The sequence below is a fragment of the Leucopleurus acutus genome (genome assembly GCF_964270905.1).
Source record: "Leucopleurus acutus genome assembly, chromosome: 9".
In the NCBI taxonomy this organism is placed as follows: Eukaryota; Metazoa; Chordata; class Mammalia; order Artiodactyla; family Delphinidae; genus Leucopleurus; species Leucopleurus acutus.
Window position 1 is genome coordinate 86,477,442 of NC_139144.1, and position 20,314 is coordinate 86,497,755.

The following is a 20,314-nucleotide window of genomic DNA, read 5'->3' on the forward strand; positions in this document are numbered from 1 at the left end:
TTCAAAGAAGATTCTCCTTTTGAAAAGGTCATGTGAAAATGAGATTAGAAATTAATGCTCCAAACCTCCTCTTTCCCATGATCCCTGGTATAACCCACATTCCAGATACACTGGGTCTGTCTTAAATTACACATTATACTGTAAATTAAAGTGTTATTATAGTCCATTTCACATGAAAAGCTAAAAGTAAACTGAATGAAACCTTTAAAAACTTCTACCAAGTTGGTAAAATGAAGAAGCTGTACTAAATTTATGCTGCCTTGGAGTGGTACAGACACTAAATCAGATGGAAAAAAAGAATTTAAGTTTAGTTGAAAGAAAAACACTGCATTAAAAATAAGCCATTCCATCACCATGAATGAATGACTTACCCACAAAAAATATAAAATTACTTGACTACTGTTACCATGTATATTTATGGTAGAGGCCACGAGTTTCTTTCTGCTCCCTGCTGCAAAGTCAAGGGCAAGGAAGGCAAATGAGAAGGCAGGTTACAATGACAGGTTACAATGATCTATTTCTGAGATGTGCTGGTCAGGCTAGTAGCCTGGTGGGAACTCACTAGAAGGTTCCTTCATTACTTTCTCACTTTCAAAGCTTGAAAATATAAAATATCCTTCAGATACTGTTCTGGTAAAAATATGTTAAATAAACCCATAAAAATCACATTTTACTCACCTCTAAGTTATTTGTAAAATACTGCTTTTTACTTACTTAGCATTTCACTATTAAGGAATGTCAGCATTTTCAGTAGAATAATGATTAACATTCCCAGGAACCCAAGTTCATTTCACTTTTAAAATGCCAGCCACCCACCAACTTATTTTCCCTGAATGGCATTATGATTACACAATGTAATATTTAAAGGTTAATGCCAAGCCGTCAAGAGATAACTGACATTCTTGGCAAAACGTGTCTGTCGGGATTTTAGAAATGATTTTTATATACTTCTGGGATTTTCCAGAAAGGGAGCCAAGGGCTAAGCCTGTTAACAGGTCAAGGATTCAGACAGCATTGCTTCCTAAATTTGCTTAGTGAGTTTGTAAGATAAAGGAAGGTGGCCTCCCTGAGCTGTGCCCATGGCAGTAAGGGACTAGGATAAAGAACGGGTTGCTTCTGTGCAGAAGGTAAAAGCAATTTGCGTGGGCTTTCTATCCACATGTTCAGACCAGTCTGCTTAAACTCTCCTTGAGATTAATCACATCACGAAAGTTGAAGAAACTGGGCAACCTTCACTACCTAGTTTTCTTGATAAAAATATGGTATGTCTACTAATCCACTAACGAACAAAATATCACAAAAATAATACTGTGAGGATTATGTTTATAAAGAAACCTTCTCCTTTAGAGATATAAATTGAAATATTTACTAATTAAAATGTAGGTCCAGGATTTGCTTCAAAATAATCCAGTGTGGGAAGAGTTAGGAGAGAGAGGTACAGAAGATAGGACATTGGCCCTGAGTCAACAATTACTGAATCTGAGTGATGGGTACATGGGGTTTTCATTATATTTTTCTCTCTAGTTTGAATTTTTTCATTATAAAAGTTCTGAAAAATTAATGTAGTCAGTTATCAGAACTTTAGCATTTAACAAGCATGACAATTTAGAAGAACTTAGCTACTGCAGCTCTCTTAAGAGCTTATGAGGGACCTTCTCTGGTGGCACAGTGGTTAAGAATCCACCTGCCAATGTAGGGCACGCAGGTTTCAGCCCTGGTCCAGGAAGATCCCACATGCGGCATGCAACTAAGCCCATGCACCACAACTACTGAGCCTGTGTTCTAGAGCCGGCGAGCCACAACTACTGAAGCCCACGCGCCAATAGGATTGTCTATTTTGTTCACTGCCATTTCCTAGCGCCTAGAAGAGTACCTGGCACACAGTAGGTACCCAATCAATATGTATAAAATGAACACATGAATGAAGCTGTAAGGCAGGCATAGACTGAGGCTGCCAGTCTGAGATCTAAGGATAGATTTAGGTTTGTCAGAGAGATGAGGTGATACTATTAAGGGCAAAGTGGAACAAAGATGCTAAGTTCAGTTCTGAACATGCTAAATCTGAAGTATAAGTGGACGAACCAAGAGGCAATATACTGTAAGCAGCTTGGGAAACTTGCGATTTAAAAGGAGTCACCTTGTAAACTGCTTAACTCGGAGTTTGTTTCTTAATCTCTAAAAAAAGGGGGGAGCTTTACTTTGGGGAGGGGTTACTACCTCACAAACAGAATTGTTGAAGATGAAATGATCTATCTACAAAGGTATCTACCTGGCTCAGCGTCAGACAGAACCAGGAATTCCATTTTTTTAACATAAAATAAATACACAAACTGACTAATTTCCACGTGACTAAAATTTACTTAAGCAACACTTTTTTTTTTTATAATATCTAAGAAAATTAAGTTTCCTTCTATATCCTTAAGCCTTTCTTTTTTTTTTTTTTTTTTTGTGGTACACGGGCCTCTCACTGCTGTAGCCTCTCCCGTTGAGGAGCACAGGCTCCGGATGCACAGGCTCAGCGGCCATGGCTCATGGGCCCAGCCACTCCACGGCATGTGGGATCTTCCTGGACCGGGGCACGAACCCACGTCCCCTGCATCGGCAGGCGGACTCTCAACCACTGCGCCACCAGGGAAGCCCCTTAAGCCTTTCTTGATGTTAAGTCATCATTATGAATAATAGTTGCTATACAGTACTACAAAATACAATGATGCCCTTAGGAACCGTAAGGGATATACTTATTTCCTGAAGTAGAAATTTCCCATACTGTTAGGCTGAAGGGATTGGCAGGTTCTTTTCCTAGTTTCTCTTCCTTCTTTAGCTGCGTTTGAGAGCCGTCACTGGGCTACCATTCCTTCAAATGTATCTATGGTAGGATGCAAAAATCAGATAACCAAAGTTCACGGAATTTTTTTTTTTTAAAAGGGTAAATAATTCTAAGCAAGACCTTCTCCAGTAAATAAAATACATAATTTTTAGCTGTATGTTTTCAGGTTTACAACTAAACTAAACAACTTCAGAGTGAGGAAGTTATCACTTATTTAAAAATAGCCTCTTCAAAATAAATATGTATTGTCCAGAAGTAAGTAAAGCAAACAATTTGACAACTTACTATGATATACTGAACACTTAAGACTCACTAAGGGGTAAAAAGTAGCATGCACGTATTTCTTAAATTTTACAAAGATAGTGCAAAAATTAAGTTAAACAGCAAGCATGTTCATTACCACCCAGCAGACTGTAAATCATACTAGCCTTTGGAGTTTTGGGGCTTTTTTTTTTTCTCTTCTCAAGTTTATGCTTTCATTTAAAGCTTCCATGTCAGAAACCAAAGTAAACACTGGCAAGATCTAAGTAAATGTTAAATGGGAAAATCATTATAACTTAGCTCTTCCCTAGATGCATTATTCTGCTACCAGATTCCCAAATAATAAAGTAAAAAACTCAAAAGAAAAATTAAGAGTCATAAGTTATGGAAAATAATTTTTTCAAATAGGCTTTAGAAAAAAGAAGTGTATCAGAGAGATACATAAGAAATCTAAGCCCCATTCGACCCCAACAAAATGTTTTATACAGCAGATTTACAAAGTCAGATAGTCAGAAATGACCCAGTTGCAGAAGAAGTGAGAGAGAGAGAGAAAACCAAAGGGAAATATGGAAAAACAATGAGGCCATCTTGAGACCAAGAAAATACAGTCAAAACAGAAATAAGATTTACATTTTCTAAAAAGTTCAAATTCCTATTAAACACCTCAAAATATTTAGAAGGCTATTGATAAAATAGAAACAGCTCTTTAACACACAAACTTTTCTTTTTTTTTGATCTTTATTTCAAGTTGGACAACTGCAGCCCAGGACTTTCTTTTTTCATTTTAGTTATTTATTTTTGGCTGCATTGGGTCTTTTTTGCTGCATGTGGGCTTTCTCTAGTTGCGGCAAGAGGAGGCTACTCTTTGTTGCGGTGCATGGGCTTCTTACTGCAGTGGCTTCTCTTGTTGCGGAGCACGGGCTCTAGACACGCGGGCTTCAGTAGTTGTGGCTCACGGGCTCTAGAGCACAGGCTCAGTAGTTGTGGTGCACGGGCTTAGTTGCTCTGCAGCATGTGGGGTCTTCCCGGACCAGGGCTCGAACCCGTGTCCCCTGCATTGGCAGGCGATTCCTAACCACTGCGCCACCAGGGATGTCCCTAATATACTTTGATGCTTTGCTATTTTATGGCAACAAAGCATTGCTTATTTTTAACTAAAAATGTACAAATCCATGTACATAAATTAACAGTGTATTACTTAAATAGTATTATTACTCTTAAATAACTCATAAAAGGTTAATGAAAAGCTTACTTTTCAGAATTCGGTTTGTTACAGCTTGATTCACAGTATGTTAAAAATAAATCACCTTCCCTCAAAACTGCTTATTTTCTTAAATGTGATAATGTCATTATGTTTATTTAAGAAAACGTTCACATTTTTAAGAGGGGCCTACTGATATATGTAGGTGTTAAATGACAACAATGTCTGGGATTTGCCCTAAAATATTTCATAAAGAAGAGAAACAGATGTGAGAGAAAATACTGATAACTGTAAAATTTTAATTTGGATAATGGGGATTAATTTTTTTTTTTTTTTTTTTGCGGTACACGGGCCTCTCACTGTTGCGTCCTCTCCCGTTGCGGAGCACAGGCTCCGGACACGCAGCCTCAACGGCCATGGCTCATGGGCCTAGCCGCTCCGCGGCATGTGGGATCTTCCCGGGCCGGGGCATGACCCCGTGTCCCCTGCATTGGCAGGTGGACTCTCAACCACTGTGCCACCAGGGAAGCCCTAAAGTAATCTTTAATCTTGTGTACACTTGAAAATTTTAATGATATTATTTCTTTTTATTTAATTTCCAATACTTATCATTTCTTTTTTTTAAAATCAGAAGACTGTATATATTTAACTACACTCTACTTATGTGGATAGGGGACACTCACTGCTAAAGAACTATCAGCTGGTCAAACACCCAGTTTAAATGTGTAAACTTGGAATACAACTTTGAACTGCTGAGAAAAAATAAAGACTTGCAAAATTCTCAAGATGCAGGATACCCCAGAGACATCAAGTTGACAATGAAAATCCAAACCAATGATCTAGAAAATCTGTTAAAAATTTTTTTAGAAGATAGGACATATTAAAAGAAAGAACGCTGTCATTCCAAAGGCAGACCACCTAATCACAGAAGGCTGGAGAAGAAAAACACATGAATCACAACCTTATAGATGACAATAGCACCTGAAAACTTCGAAGTCCCAGGCAACGTATAATTTCCCCAGAGATGAATTCCCCACAGTCAGGTGGCCATCTGCAAAATCCTAACGGAAACGTCTATTTAAAACACATTCTACCTCCCCTTCTGGGCTACTTCACCAAGCCATCCACGGTGCAGAGTAAAGTGCATCATGAAGCAGCTTCTCAGTAAGAAGCTAATACTGCTTTATGGAATATCTATGCAGTGTATTTGTAATCATGTTTCCAGTGTTCTTCTCTTCTCAGAAAATCCTTGAGAACTTTACTTCTTTTATTCATTTTAAATATAGCAGACCAGTTTTTACCCTAACACCTGACATGCAGACTACAATGCCACTCAATGAAAATAGAATTAAGCTAAGTGTTTGATAATCCCTATCCACAGATATTCTAATCAAGGCATATGTGAGTCTTTCACAGTAAGCAGTGACATTTTAAAGGAAATATTTTCTTTGGCAGTCTCCAAGTGAAATATAGTACATTACAAATGCAAGGTGATGTATGAAAATTAATAAATACCATGAAAATTAACAAATACCAAGCAGTGGTACCCATTTAGTAGATGAAGATTATGAAAGAGTGAAAAACAGTGGATCACAGAAATGAGAAGGAGATCTTAGATATATGGTCATACTCTTAAAAAACAAAAAAAAAAAGAACAATCAACACACCTTGAAGTCATGGAACTACTGATGGAAAGACCCAGGTCCGCGACCCAGGCCATGGCTCTTCTTCCTTTCCTTCTCTGCACTGGCTATTTACGAGTTTGTGTCTCTAGAGACCAATGATTCCTCATCGTAATTTTATGACTTCAATAATCTCAAGGAAAATTTCTTACAGCAAGCTCTTTAAAATTCAAATATAAATGCCTGTAAACCCAGAACAAAGGGGGAAAGATAACAATTGGCTTGCCCTTATAACTCACTGCTCTATAAGCCCTGGTCTCAGTGCCTCCTCACTCCCTAGTTCTTTCCCAGAACATGAATGACCAATGCCTGCCGTTCCCTTTACTACTCCATGTTCATTAGGCAGAGTAGATGTCAAATGTTAATAACAACCCTGATTTCATAAAAAGTATAAGGGAGAAGTGAGCAGCACGGACTCAGGCTTTTTTAAAGCAATACATGTACAAAGGAATAAGTGGCAGGTTCAAGATCACTGTCAAGATTTTATACTGAAAAAAGCACAACTACAGATGAATACACTGGATAGGATGCTAAATTAAAGCACAATCCACCATGTAGAGAACTCTGCATTCCACAACAAACGAATATGCTTTTATTCAACTGGGCCCAGTTTCTATTACCCATTTGGAAGACTTATGAGAGGTAACATAGCAAGTATCTGTTGGAAATTTAATAAAGGCTTGGCTAAACAGTATAAAAAAAGGATTAAAAAGTAATCTAAAGTGATACAGAAAATAGCAGTGTCTTCTTGATTGAAATTCTGCTTAAAAACTATATCCAAGGGTAGTTGGTAGGCAAATACTCTATCTGATATGTTCAAGTAGCCATTATAAGCTGCCTTCATTTATTACCTTTATAAATAATTAGGATAAAAAAATGGGATAAAAAATTACCAGAAACTTTAAATGTTGCTTTAAAAAAAAAGTCCATAAGGAAAATAAGCGAAAGAAATAAAATTTTAAAATAGAAAAAAAGTTTCTTTTAAAGAAACATCCTACCCTAAGAAAAAGAACCCCAATGTGACTGAGTTAAGTAGAAAACCCTGGAAAGTCAAGAGATGTGGGGTGAAAGTGGACTGTAAACTAGGTGTGCAATGTGATACAACAAGGGAGGTTGCAGCTATTTTAAGCATCATACAAGTAACAGGTGACAGAGCTGAGAAAGGAAGCTTTCTTCCTATGTTAGTAAACTTGCTAGCTCAAGACCAACAGAAATGATTCATACATACTAAGAAATGGGTTGTCAGGTACAATTAAGAGACATGGGAGTGATAAATATGTGATAAGCTAGCCTAATAATTTAAAGTAAACAGAAGTTTGAGATTTAAATATACACACACAATAAAGTGAATAAAGGCTGTATTGTTATGAGTTATGGTTAAGAAGTTAAAAATCAAGGTTCTCACTAGGAGTGTTTCCTGAATAATTAAACAATGAGGGGAAAAAATTGGTTATTTAGCAAAATAAGAGAATATAAACCTAGACATACACAACAGTGGGTATATATATAGTAAGAAAATTTGGCATTGAAAAGGTGACAAAACTATTAGGTTTCCCTCTCCCATGTCTGTACCATGGGGAGAAGTAGGATTGATAGGCTCAGGTGCCACTAAGTGAGACAAACAGTTTGCTGACGGCACAGTCACAGGGCAAGAGTGCAGTTCTGAGAACGCCTTACAGTACAGCTAAATAACCTCATCTGGTGAAGCACTGAGTTCTAGGTTTTTAAAAAATTGTCTTTTAAAATGTGTGTGGGGCATAAAGCAGCCTCCCCATTCCCTTAACGCTCTAATCCCACTGCCCAGATATTATTATTGTCTATATTAATGTTTATATATACACACATTAACATCATCATGTACACCCAGACACACAGGTGTAAACTCTTCTGTAAACACCTTTCTTCAGGTTATATATGGAGGACCTCTTTATTAGTACACATAGATCTAAGCTCCCGTAAAAAAAAATGCCTGTGCAATGTCCATGTACCATAAGTTAAATAACTAAGCATCCACTAGTGAGCAGGTAGGTTGCTGTTAGTGTTTTGCTATTACATGGTTACAATGAACATCTCAGTATGCGTATCTTGCTGTACTTTTTTTTTTTTTTTTTGCGCGGTACGCGGGCCTTTCACTGTTGTGGCCTCTCCCGTTGCGGAGCACAGGCTCCGGACGCGCAGGCTCAGCGGCCATGGCTCACGGGCCCAGCCGCTCCGCGGCATGTGGGATCCTCCCAGACCGGGGCACGAACCCGTGTCCCCTGCATTGGCAGGCGGACTCTCTACCACTGCGCCACCAGGGAAGCCCCTTGCTGTACTTTTGATAGTGCCTAAATGTCTTTCAAAAAGGGTGCATACAGTCACTTTCTAACCACTGTCATATGAGCCAACCTGTTTTCCTCGTACTCTCAACAATATTGGCATTAAAGCTTTTCCACTCTGCTGAACTTCCTTCTTGCCTCTCCAACACAACACCTGATTGTGAAGGTGGCCCTCCAAGATTCATGAACAAAAACACACTAGGATATGAAGCACCTTTCACTAACTATCTCAAAGACAAAGCTAGCCAATTAAATCTCACTTAACTCATCGAATAGGTTAACTCCAGAACCTGGACAGAAAAAGCTGAAAACAAGGAAAGTCTAGTCTGACATGGCATCACTCAATTAAATGACAGGAGTAGTATCTTACCTACTTCTCTAAATGCTTAAATCTTTTATACGTCTAAACTTATGCCCCAACTAGGATGTGAAGTTAATTTCTTATTTCTTGGGTGAATCTGATATTTTAAACAGTTCTCTTTAGACCAAACTACGTTTGCTGTTACAGCATACAAAATAATGAATTCTCACAAAAGAATTACAGATTTGAATACTTCAACAACAGATATTTAACATTTAAAGAAATACGTTAGTCTCCAACTTACTAAAAGCCACACAGTTTACCTGTGACTATTTAAAACAAATGAGAGATCTTGTAGTAATGACCATGTAAATATTATTCACTGCTGAGCCATACAGTACTATAAGATTTTTTCTTTTCAGTATTTTTTCTCAAGGAAATAATCACTGCCTTAAATAACTAAGCAAACAAGAAACCAATGTATCTATCATTATTTGTCCCTCAACTCTGACAGAACTGTCTCTTGATGTTTAAACCCATCAAGATGAATATCTGTATTCGAATGTTTCCCCTCGTAAATTTACCTGCCTCACTCTTTGGCTTGATCAGGTACCATGCATTCCCCAAGCTGACACTGGCTGGACAGCCAAGGAAGGTGACTCATGAACATCCCAGCTGACAGAAGGAAGCCAGACAGGGATCAATACCTGACCGCACTCTGCCCAAGAGTAATTAAGAATTTTTCTGCTAAAACTACTAACATCACTTTAAAAGAAAAAGAATATCCAACATCAGCATTATTTACAGAGTAAAATCCAGGACTGCAGGGGCACATGCTGGAGACTGACAGGACGGCAAAGAAGTCCTACCTACCTCTGCCACTCAGTTTTACCAGATCACCCAGTTGCAGAGTACCACTTCCCCAAAGGAAGACGGCTCTTTCCCAGGAACAGAGATTTCACAGTAAGTCTGGAATTCTAGTGGTTAGAGAGTGGGCTCATTAGTTTGAATCTCAAGATGCCATATGGGTCTTGGGCAGACCATTTAACATCTCTGTGCCTTGGTTTTCCTCAATGTACACAGGGAGTAATAGTAAATATATCATAGATTAAGGAAAGGCTCAGTATTTGCTATTATCATTAATACTTCCAAAACAATAACCTCAGATTTAACAAGGTACATCTATTAGTCTAATCTACCTTAGTTACTAACCTACAAAGCTGAAATTACAGCTCTTCAATTTTGAGAAGAGTTAAGTACACAATGACTTTTTACCTTTAATATGCCTAGGTCCTTAATATATTGACATTAGCAATTGCCAATGAGGGGATTATTAACCTATAATTTGTTCCAAAGATAGCATTCAGCCCAACTTCTATGCTGGTGCAGCCCCTTCCGAATTTTAAAAATTGCTACTTCCCCTTTAGTCACCAATATTAACAACAGCTACCCTTTCAGCAGTTACAATGCACTGAACACCATTGTAAGCCTTCTGTACTAACTTATAACCCTTACAACAGCCCAGGGAGACAAGTTATTATTACAAAGACAGGCTAAATAACCTGCTCAGGCTCACACGGCCAGTAAGTTGTAGAGCTAGGGATGAAACCCAGGCAGGCTAGTTCAAGTCTGTGCTCTTAGCCATCCAGCACTGTCTACACAGACCAGAGCTTTTGGAGAGGGGTGTAACATGCTCAGACTTGTCTTGATTTAGGAAGATTAACTCCAGAGAGACTGCGGAGCAGCCTGGGAGACCATGATGGGAGGAAGGCCAGCTGGGATCTGATGAGCAAGAACAGGTAAGAGCCGATAGGGAGCAGGGGGCTGGAGAGGAAGCCACATTTCAACAAGATTCTGAGAACTGAAAGAACTTCATGACTAATTATACGTGAGGGGAGAGAGGACTCAAGAGTATCTGTTGAGGTAGATGACACTGTTCTAACAAAAATAAAAGGGAAGGCAGGAAGAGGAGCAAATTGGGGGTGGGGTAAGAGCAATATGGGACATTTAAGTGTAAGGTGATGAGACACCAAATAATTGTCCAATAGACAATATGAAGTAATATTTCCCCATTTTTAATCTAGCCCTACACTTCTTTAAAAAGGGGATACAGCACATTAAACATTCTAAGTAAATGTTGAACTAATGAATAAAATACAACTTCAGATTCTCACTAGTCTAAGAAATTATTAAATAACCAACTTACAGGTCCCTCAATAAAACTCTTGTTCCACTGGTGAGAGTTAGGGAAGTTCTCTGGGTGGTGGAAGGCTTTGGAATAGAGTAAACCTGGGTTTCAGGCCCAGCTCCATCACTTTCTAGGTAAGTAGCCTAGGGTCTAACTACTCAAGGTGGCAAACTTGTTAGAAATGCAGAAACTGGGTCCCATTCCAGACTAACTGAACCGGTATCTGCACTTTAAAAATATTTGCCATTAATTTGTGTGCACATAAAAGTTTGAGAAGCACCAGCCTAGAGCAAGTGAATGTTCTCCAAGGCTTGCTTTTCCCGCCTGTACAAAAGTGGAGATAATCATATTTATGCACAGGGTAGTTGAAGATTAATAGGTGCCAAATACTTACCAAGCCTCTACAAAGAGATGTTAGTGTCATACATATATTACTTCATTTAATCCTCTCAATGCCTATCATGCAGGTACTTCTTCCACTATAAAGATGAAGGTATGTCCAGTCTGTGACGCCTTCCAAGGTAAGTGGTAGAGCTGCTACTCATTGTCTACCTACTCAGGATTCTGCTCCCCATTAAGCCCAATAGTGCTTAAGCAACCTGGGCAGAGAAAGGCACAAAATGGATGAGAAGGGAAGGAAAGTAGTCTTGCACCTACCAAAAATTCAAACAATAGTTTTTAAAAATATATAGTTTTTAAAAATATAGATTTATTTATTTGTTTATGGCTGCACTGGGTCTTTGTTGCTGCGTGTGGGCTTTCTCTAGCTGCGGCGAGCCGGGGCTACTCTTCGTCACGGTGCGCGGGCTTCTCATTGTGGTGGCTTCTCTTGTTGCAGAGCATGGGCTCTAGACATGCAGGCTTCAGTAGTTGTGGCACGTGGGCTCAGTAGTTGTGGCACGTGGGCTCAGCAGTTGTGGCACATGGGCTCAGAAGCGCAGGCTCAGCAGTTGTGACGCACGGGCTTAGTTCTTCCGTGGCATGTGGGATCTTCCTGGACCAGGGCTCAAACCCATGTCCCCTGCATTGGCAGGCAGATTCTTAACCACTGCGCCACCAGGGAAGCCCCCCAAATATAGTTTGTTTGTTTGTTTTTTAATTAATTAATTAATTAGTTTTATTTTTGGCTGTGTTGGGTCTTCGTTTCTGTGCGAGGGCTTTCCCTAGTTGCGGCGAGCGGGGGCCACTCTTCATCGCGGTGCGCTGGCCTCTCACTGTCGCGGCCTCTCTTGTTGCAGAGCACAGGCTCCAGACGCACAGGCTCAGTAGTTGTGGCTCACGGGCCCAGTTGCTCCGCGGCATGTGGGATCTTCCCAGACCAGGGCTTGAACCCGTGTCCCCTGCATTGGCAGGCAGATTCTCAACCACTGCGCCACCAGGGAAGCCCCAAAATATAGTTTTTTAAATAGTATTTTAAAGTTACCTCAATCATTATAATTCAAAATTCATGAGTACAAAACAAAATGTACTCATACAAGTTTAAATCAGCTATGCTTATCCTGAATTGGTTTTCAGATGAGGATATCATATTAAATTAATAATATTTATCTCAAGAGTTGTGCTGAAATAGTAGATCAACCAGCAGAAAATAATGACAGTCAGTAAGACTAAGTGAAAATGCTCAGTATGATATAGAAGGCTTATCTGGCTGTACTATAGGCTCCCTAGGGATAGAAACTTAGGCATAAAAAGGAACTTCCTATGAGTGTTTGGCCAATTGTAGGCTATGTTTCACAGAAGACTGAAATTCTCAGTTCTCTTTCAATCATTATTTGTGAAAATTCACTTTCCAGAAAGGAATATGCAAAAAGAAAACTTAGAATCACAAGTTCTAACAAATAACCAAGTTCTAGTTCCAAACAAATCTTAACCTATGTGAATCACTGTATCAACAGTTGTCTTACTTCACTCATCCGAGCCCATAATATGACCGACACAGTACATTCATGGCCCATTCTTCCTTTGTTTCTAGCTACACTGGTCTTTCATTTCCTGAAACACAAGCTCTTGCCCTCCTCAGGGCCTTTGCAATGGCTACTTCTGGCTAGCCCTGACTTCTTTACTTCTACAGATAGCTTGCTTCTTCTTATCCTTTATGGTGTGTCTTAAATGCCACTTCCTCAGCAATCTTTCTTATCACCTGAAGTACATACCCCAACAGACCCCCAACTATTCTCTACTTCAGCCCACTGTCTGTTTCCTTGTATGTCTTACCACAGTACTATTTTGTCTGTTTACATCCTCCCTCACCTCCAGAAAATCTAAGTTCCAAGGTGGCAGGGAACCTTATCTGACTTATTCTTTGTCTGGCTTATGGTCGGTGCTCAACAAACACTGGTTAAAGTGAATTATGTAAATGGGTGCCAGGCACCATGCTAGACAGTGGGATCGGCCCTCAGACAGCTCAAGTTCTTATGGGGAAACAGACAGGCAACCAACTACCAAACGGTGAAATAAATGAGTGTTATGATAAGGGTTACCCAGAGGTGCTAAGGAGGTATACAGAGGATGCTCCAAACCCAGGAGGGTGGGGAAGGGAGAGGGTGTTTTCAGGAGGTAACGTTGCCAGCTGAACCCAAGGGGAGATTAGCCTTTTGCTCTCAGCAGCTACAATGAAGTTTTCTCCAAACACAAGAAATAAGAAGGCCCTCAAACTTCAACTCAAGATCAACACATAATGACTAGTAAGAGAGGGGTGCAAGCCATCTAAAAGAGAAAGCCTGGTTTGCCACAAAACAAGATTCAAGCAGAGCCAGAAAGAATGTATTCATACATGTAAAGAAACAAGGTATTCAACAGCAATGGTCTCCCCTGCAAGCACTGAAGAAGAATTAAAAAAGAGAAAGGCTGGCAGGGGCCAGTGAAGCAACTAGGCAGGAGAGGAGGAGCCTTTGCTCATAGATGAGTTTTTTGGTCACAAGGGATCTCCCTGTTATGAGACGGTGGTATCGTATCATCTGATCGTGACAAGCCATTAAACATTTGATTTAGCTTTTGTTCTGATTCCTTCTCAGATAACCTTCTCTAATTATGGTATGGGCTCCTGGCTATGTCTAGGAGAGAACACACTGAAAATTATATACCAGCTTTCCAATTTCAGACTCATGAGCTTGGTTAATCTGAAGCCAGGGAAGTGGATCTGCTCTTAGTTCACCAATTAAAGACTTGGGGGGTGGGGAAGTCACCCTCCCAACAAAGCATGAGGTTAGCCTGACTTCAAACAGAGTTAAGGAAAAGGATTTAAGGGAAATGTTTGAGGTGAATCTGACTGATACGGAAGGTGAGGGAAGAGGGACATGCCAAGGATGATTCCAAGGTTTTAGGCTTCAGTTATTTGGGGATGGTGATACCATTCAGCAAGAGAGCATTAGCAGTAAGAGAGGGCATTAGACTTGTAGAAGATGTCCCATTTAGGACATGCTGAATCTGTGGTCTCTGAAGGCCAGGTAATTGGAGATATCCAGTAGGCATTTGCCTATCCAAGACTGGAACTCAAGAGAGATGGAATTTTTAAAATTTGGAGACACTTGTATTTGGGCACTAATAGATGAAATCACCCAAGAAAGGCATGGCAGCTACCAAAAGATGAGGAACCTGAGTAAATCCATTATTTAAAGGATGGAAGAAAAGAAACCGGCAAGGTAGGCTGTGAAATAGAGAAAGGCACCTATAATTGTCCTAAATACTTGTTAGGTTATCTTTCAACGTCAGATTTCTACAAAGCACATCTGCACAGAGAAAGTAAAAGAAAAAGAAAAACAATCTTATAGTAAAGTTACTGAAAAAGACACAAAAGTTCTTTCAGAATACCATAATATGGCTTCCTGGAACAGGAAGGAAATCAATGAGATACACCCTACTGACTTCTTACTAGGACTCCAAAAAGTGAAATAAAGCTGGTTGAAAGGAACAAAGAATTTTCTTTTGGGACCTACTTTAAATGTTTAAATCTTGCCAAAAGTTCAAAGTCCATGATGCTAACCACCTTTGGATGAATGTTCAAGGCAGATATAAAAGCTCCACTGTGCATTTTAATGACTAACACTGGTTTTGAGAGACTTTACTGGCCATTTATAAATTTATACTCTGTGACAAACCAAACTTTCATCCCCTAAGAGATCTATGATATAGCACAGTACTATTCTCCCCAACAGTGTCACTGAGTTGGTAGCTGATTTGGGAGAGCCACTGAAAAGGTTACTGTCATCAAGAACCATTTATTGGGCTTCCCTGGCAGCACAGTGGTTAAGAATCCACCCTGCCAAAGCAGGGAACGCAGGTTCGAGCCCTGGTCTGGGAAGATCCCACATGCCGCGGAGCAACTAAGCCCGTGCACCACAACTACTGGGCCTGCGCTCTAGAGCCCGCGTGCCACAACAATTGAAGCCGGCGCGCCTAGAGCCCATGCTCTGCAACAAAGAGAAGCCACCACAATGAGAAGCCTGCACACCACAACACAGCCACAACTAGAGAAAGCCTGCGTGCAGTAACGAAGACCCAACACAGCCAAAAATAAATAAATTAAAAAAAAAAAAGAACCGCTTAAGTCTTTTTTTTTTTTAAACAAAGCCACGTGCTAAAAATTGAGCTGTACGACATTTTCTACCCTATCATAGTTTACAACTTTGCTAGGGAAGACCAAATTACTCCATAAAAAACCTGGAACTTCAATATAAGTTGCAAAGTTAAGTGCCGAACAGTGGTACAATAGGTCAGATGAGGGAGAAATCACTAAAGACTTGATTGTATAAGAAGAAAATGGGATGTGAGCCAGATTTGCAGAAAGGCAAGACAGTCAAGAGAAGAAGCAATGTGAGGTTACAGTAGTGTTGCAAGCAGGGTACAGACACGAGCAGAGGGACAGATACAGGAACTGTGTCAGAAACCAGCTGAACAGTTTTTGTTTTGTTTTGTTTTTTAATAAGAGATTCACGTAGCCAAGCCGTAGTAAACAAGGCGAGAGAAGCCAACAAGAGGCAAGACGGTTGAGCGCCAGGCTACGGAATTCTGCACTTTATCGTATGAACAGTATATGGCACAGGTGAGCGGTGGATGCAAAGCAAGATCTGGGGAAATCCATCTGGCGACTGCACGCAGAAGAGGCAACAGGTGTCAAGACTGTGGCAGGGCACACATTCGTCAAAACCCATCAAGCTGTACATCTGAAACTGCTACATTTTGTTGTGCGTAAGTTATACATCCATAAGGCTAGTTTTTAGAAAATAAAGGACAAAAGTACAGTCAGGAATGAGACAAGTATTAAAAGTACCGGCTGTAAGATTTTAAACATTTAGTGGCTGAGGTGAATTTGGCAGTGTGCTGAAGCCAACTGATTATATGCATCTCTTCCCAACTTCAAGTTCAGTGACCTCACCATCTGTAGTCTGAAATCAGGCATGGTGGAGTATATTTATACCTCAAAAATCAGTAAATGCTACAAATCAGGGCTTTATCCCCCCATAGGTGGTTGTTCAGCATTCACCAGCACACCACTGTGTCATTTCTACACAAGGTCTCGTATGAATATGGCACTAAATGAAGTGACAACATTTTCTTCTAATTCAAAATAATGACATAGTTCTGAAGCACCAATTCTTAATCTTAACCATCGACAGATGGTTACTAAAAAAGTATAAGATTTAAGAGCCTAACATTTATTTAGTTTCAAGAACTAAAGCACGCCTATGAATAAGAAACCTTTGTCTGCATCTCTCAATCAAGGTTTTCTAGCTATTATGCGGTTCCCCTGGGACTAACATCAATTGATGATAATAATACACAAAAAAATTCCAGCATCCACTCCATTATAGTAAAGGCTAATTGCATGGGCCTATTATTGGAATATGCTTTCCTAGTTCAAACTAGCTGCATTTCAATAGAGTAAAGAGGGTTTTCTGGAGAAACCCTACTGTGAAAAGATGAACTTTGTCTTAACAACTTTAGTTTCAAAAACTATTCACTTATAGATGCCTATTTCACATCTCTGAAGCAAAATGGCTCATTTGTTATGTAGATTACTAAGCAGTCATTTAAGAATAAAGAGCTTTCTTCTTTAGAGGCTCCAGCTAACTATCTGCATAAACTCAATCTCAAAACCAGCAAAGTGTACTCTAAATATGACAGCAAATAATTGTTTGAACCTTTCTGATTTGACTGCAGAGAAATACAAATGTGCACCTCCTCCCCATTTTCCAACCCACCTTCCAGAGGGGCCAACTTGGAGTTCCTCCCAAGAAATGCTGCCTTTATAGAACTTCTAGGTCACTATCTGCAAAGCTAAGAAATCGGGGTACTAAAGGAGGGGGGGTACAGCAAAGGGTACAGCATGATGGTAACTTCACCACAGCAGGTAAGCCCTTAACTAACAGACTTAAGTTTTGTTTCAAAATTTCTTAAAACTCAGAATGTAATTTCTCACAAATAAAAGCCAATTTAACTCATATCTGAAGTACACTATTTTATTTGGATTGTTAATCCTCATCTATATCAATATTTCTATTAGAAAGTACCAATGCATCCAGAGTTGTACACTGAGATGCTAACATCATCATCATTTGAACTTCGCTGCATCTAGAGCCCCTCTCTCAGAAGAAGGGAAATAAGACATTAGAAGAATCATCATGAAGAACTCTGAAATGGAAGGAGCAGGGAGAAAATGTCAGGTGGGAGAAATGACTGGAAATGCAAAGAAGAAATATACATGTAGAAGAATCAACAGGACATGAACATCCGCTGCCCCTACTGCTATAACTGGGTGGGGATAGTGGGCAGTAGGTATTCATCAGACATGCATACATTCTTTGAAGCACCACTGCTCTAGGGAGTGAGCTGCCAGGCCATGAAGAACATGTAAGGGGACAGTTCTAAGCCCCAGGCCTGTCCACTGTGCATTCTTTGTACCACAGACCCTAGCCCAAGGATCTTTTCCTTTTGCCACTTTCCTTAGGCTTTTAATTCCCCTGGAAGAGCAGAAATAAGAACCCCCCACTAAAAGGGAAGAAAAATGTACATGTGTCCCCACCTCTTTATTAATGAATATTTACCACTCTTCAAAATGTCCAAACCCAGATGTACAAGAAGCTAGGGGCAAAGGTATAAAAGATTCAGGATCTATCCTCCAAGGGGCAGCTTGAAAGAGGTGGGAGTTGGAGCCACAAGCACAGCTGATAATAAAGTGGTAACGGCTCATCTGAGGGGAAAATAAAGGGTGCTATTAAAATAGGTAGAAGGCAGGAAAAGCATCTAAGGCAAATATGGAGATGGGGTGTTTGAGAAAGATGCAAAGCCTAAGGTGAAAACTAAAGAATAAACCAAAGTTAGCCAGAAGAAGAGAAAGGAACTATGTAGAACAGTTAGGAACTGTCCTCTGAGAAGGCTGGCGTACTGCAGGGTGGGTGCAGCACCACATCTCAGACTGTCAAGTAAGGAGGCAATACCTCTCTATTGAATTGACTTTTATACTAAGGTTAGGCTTTAAACCACAGAGACTAAAGAACAACTGAGGGGTTTTAAGCAGGAAGTGGCATGATCAAATGTACTAAAAACAGGATCACTCTAGCAGCAAAACGAGAGGCAGACTGGAAGGAGACAGAGGCTAGACATAGGGAGCTCTGAAGTTGTGAGATGATTTGCAACAGTCCACGTATATGATGAGTGCCTGAATAAAGAAGTGGTGGTAGGGATGGAGAGAAGGGGAGAGAGTAGAGATTTCAAGGAGGCAGAATAAAGAGGATGAGGGAGGAGTTAAGGGAATATCTATGTTTCCCACTTGGGTAACAGATGAGTGAACACATGAAAAGACTACAGTCTGATTTTGAAGGCTACAGTACTAAAATCAGTATCAGACATGTTAAGGGGCTTGTTGGGATATTCTTGGAGAGAAGTTGGAAGGCAGGCAGCTATACTAATTTAGAGATTGGGAAACAATTCAACTGAAGATGTGTATATATGAATCATTTTATGGTAAAGGAAGTGTTATGTGAAAAGAAGAATGAGGATAAAGCCCATGGGAAAACCAACCTTTAATAAATCTACATTAGCCTACAGAGAGAGATGTAGGACCAAGGTAGGGCTTTACAATGAGATAGAACTGAATATGTTTCTTTAGTCCAGGGGTGCACAAACTATGGCCCATCGTCTGTTATTATAAATACAATTTTATTGTACCAGGCCAAGCCCATCCATTTGTGAATTGTTGATGGTGGCTTCTGTGCTGCAATAGCAGAGTTGAGCAGAGCTGCAAAAAAGACTGTGTGGCCCACAAAGCCTAAAATATTTACTTTTTGGCCCTTGGACAAAAGTCCATCCCTACTTCCTACCTCAGTTTCTCCACTTGAAAAACAAAAAGTCCATTATATTTATATTTAAATGCAACAAAAACTTAAAAGGCTCATGAAAGTTGTCAGTATCAAAGCCTTTCATCAACCAATGCATTTCCAATTAAAATCAAGGTTTTAAAGTATACAAAAATTTACAACATATAATTTGAGAATACTGTAGTATTTAAATTCCGAGGCAATTTACTGATTTACATGACTACAAAATAAAGGGAATCCCAAACTTTACCTTATACCCAATTCAGAATGTTACACCACAGTCTACTCCAGAAAATATTCACCACTACAAAAACCTTTGGTAACAGAAGAGATGGCCCACGAAGGAGAATAAATCATCACCATCTCCATCACCACTGCCATCATTTCCAGAACACCTTCCATGTCCAGATACTATGCTGAGCACCTAATGCTTTGTCTCATTCTAACCCTACAATGACAGTACCCATCCATTTTACAGATGAGGAAACTCAGCCTTAGAAAGGTTAAGGCTCATCTCAGGTCACCTAGTAGAGAGTGGGTGGGAGAACCAGTAACTAGTGCAGTCACAATCAGAACCAGGTCTGACCTCAGAGGCTCCACACTTATCCTCAACCCCATACTTTATAGTTTGTTACCTACACCAAGGGAGATAACATCTGTAAAGGGACAAACGGAACCTGGAAACAACTAGGAACACATATCTGCTTCTCTTACTCCCTTGGAACTCAAAGCAGGTCTTAGAACCCAGGTTGGTATCACAGCGTAAAGAAGGTGAAGCATATCGATTGTCCCAAGGGGCTCTGGCCTTGGAACCATAACCAGGTACAACACTTGTTGCCAGCAGACAATGTATTCTGAGTTCCAAACCACCACCTCACAAATGAACTTTTTAAACAACTCCCTCTCTAAACTGAGGGCAGCCAACACAAGAAATAAAAAGATCTTAGTAAATCAGATATTACAGTAATGTACTCTAAGAGGTAATACAATACACTTAGTGGAAAGAACACGGGTGTTCACTTCAAACCGACCCAGGTTTGAATTCTGGTTTCAACACCAGCCTTATGACAGTAAATTACGTACCTTCTCTGAGTCCACTCCCTCCGGGAAATAAGACCACCCCCTCCCCCCTCCTTGCCACGTGGTCTGGGGAAATACCAGTACTACAGTGTGAGTTTAGTGGCTCAGAGTCAGAGAGCCTGAGTTTATCACCCAGCTCTG

General features: G+C 40.0%; 1 protein-coding gene across 2 annotated transcripts in view; it reads right to left on the reverse strand.

The window, feature by feature from the left end:
- UBE2H (ubiquitin conjugating enzyme E2 H) overlaps positions 1 to 20,314 on the reverse strand; it is a 100,040-nt gene that overhangs the window by 46,437 nt on the left and 33,289 nt on the right. Inside the window, exon 1 of one of the 2 annotated variants that reach the window (XM_082846019.1) lies at positions 372 to 797. The exons of the other annotated variant lie outside the window; for it this stretch is intronic. The gene's annotated coding sequence lies outside the window, so the exon portion shown is untranslated. Of the gene's footprint in view, positions 1 to 371; positions 798 to 20,314 lie in introns of those variants that run through there. 2 annotated transcript variants of the gene reach the window in all.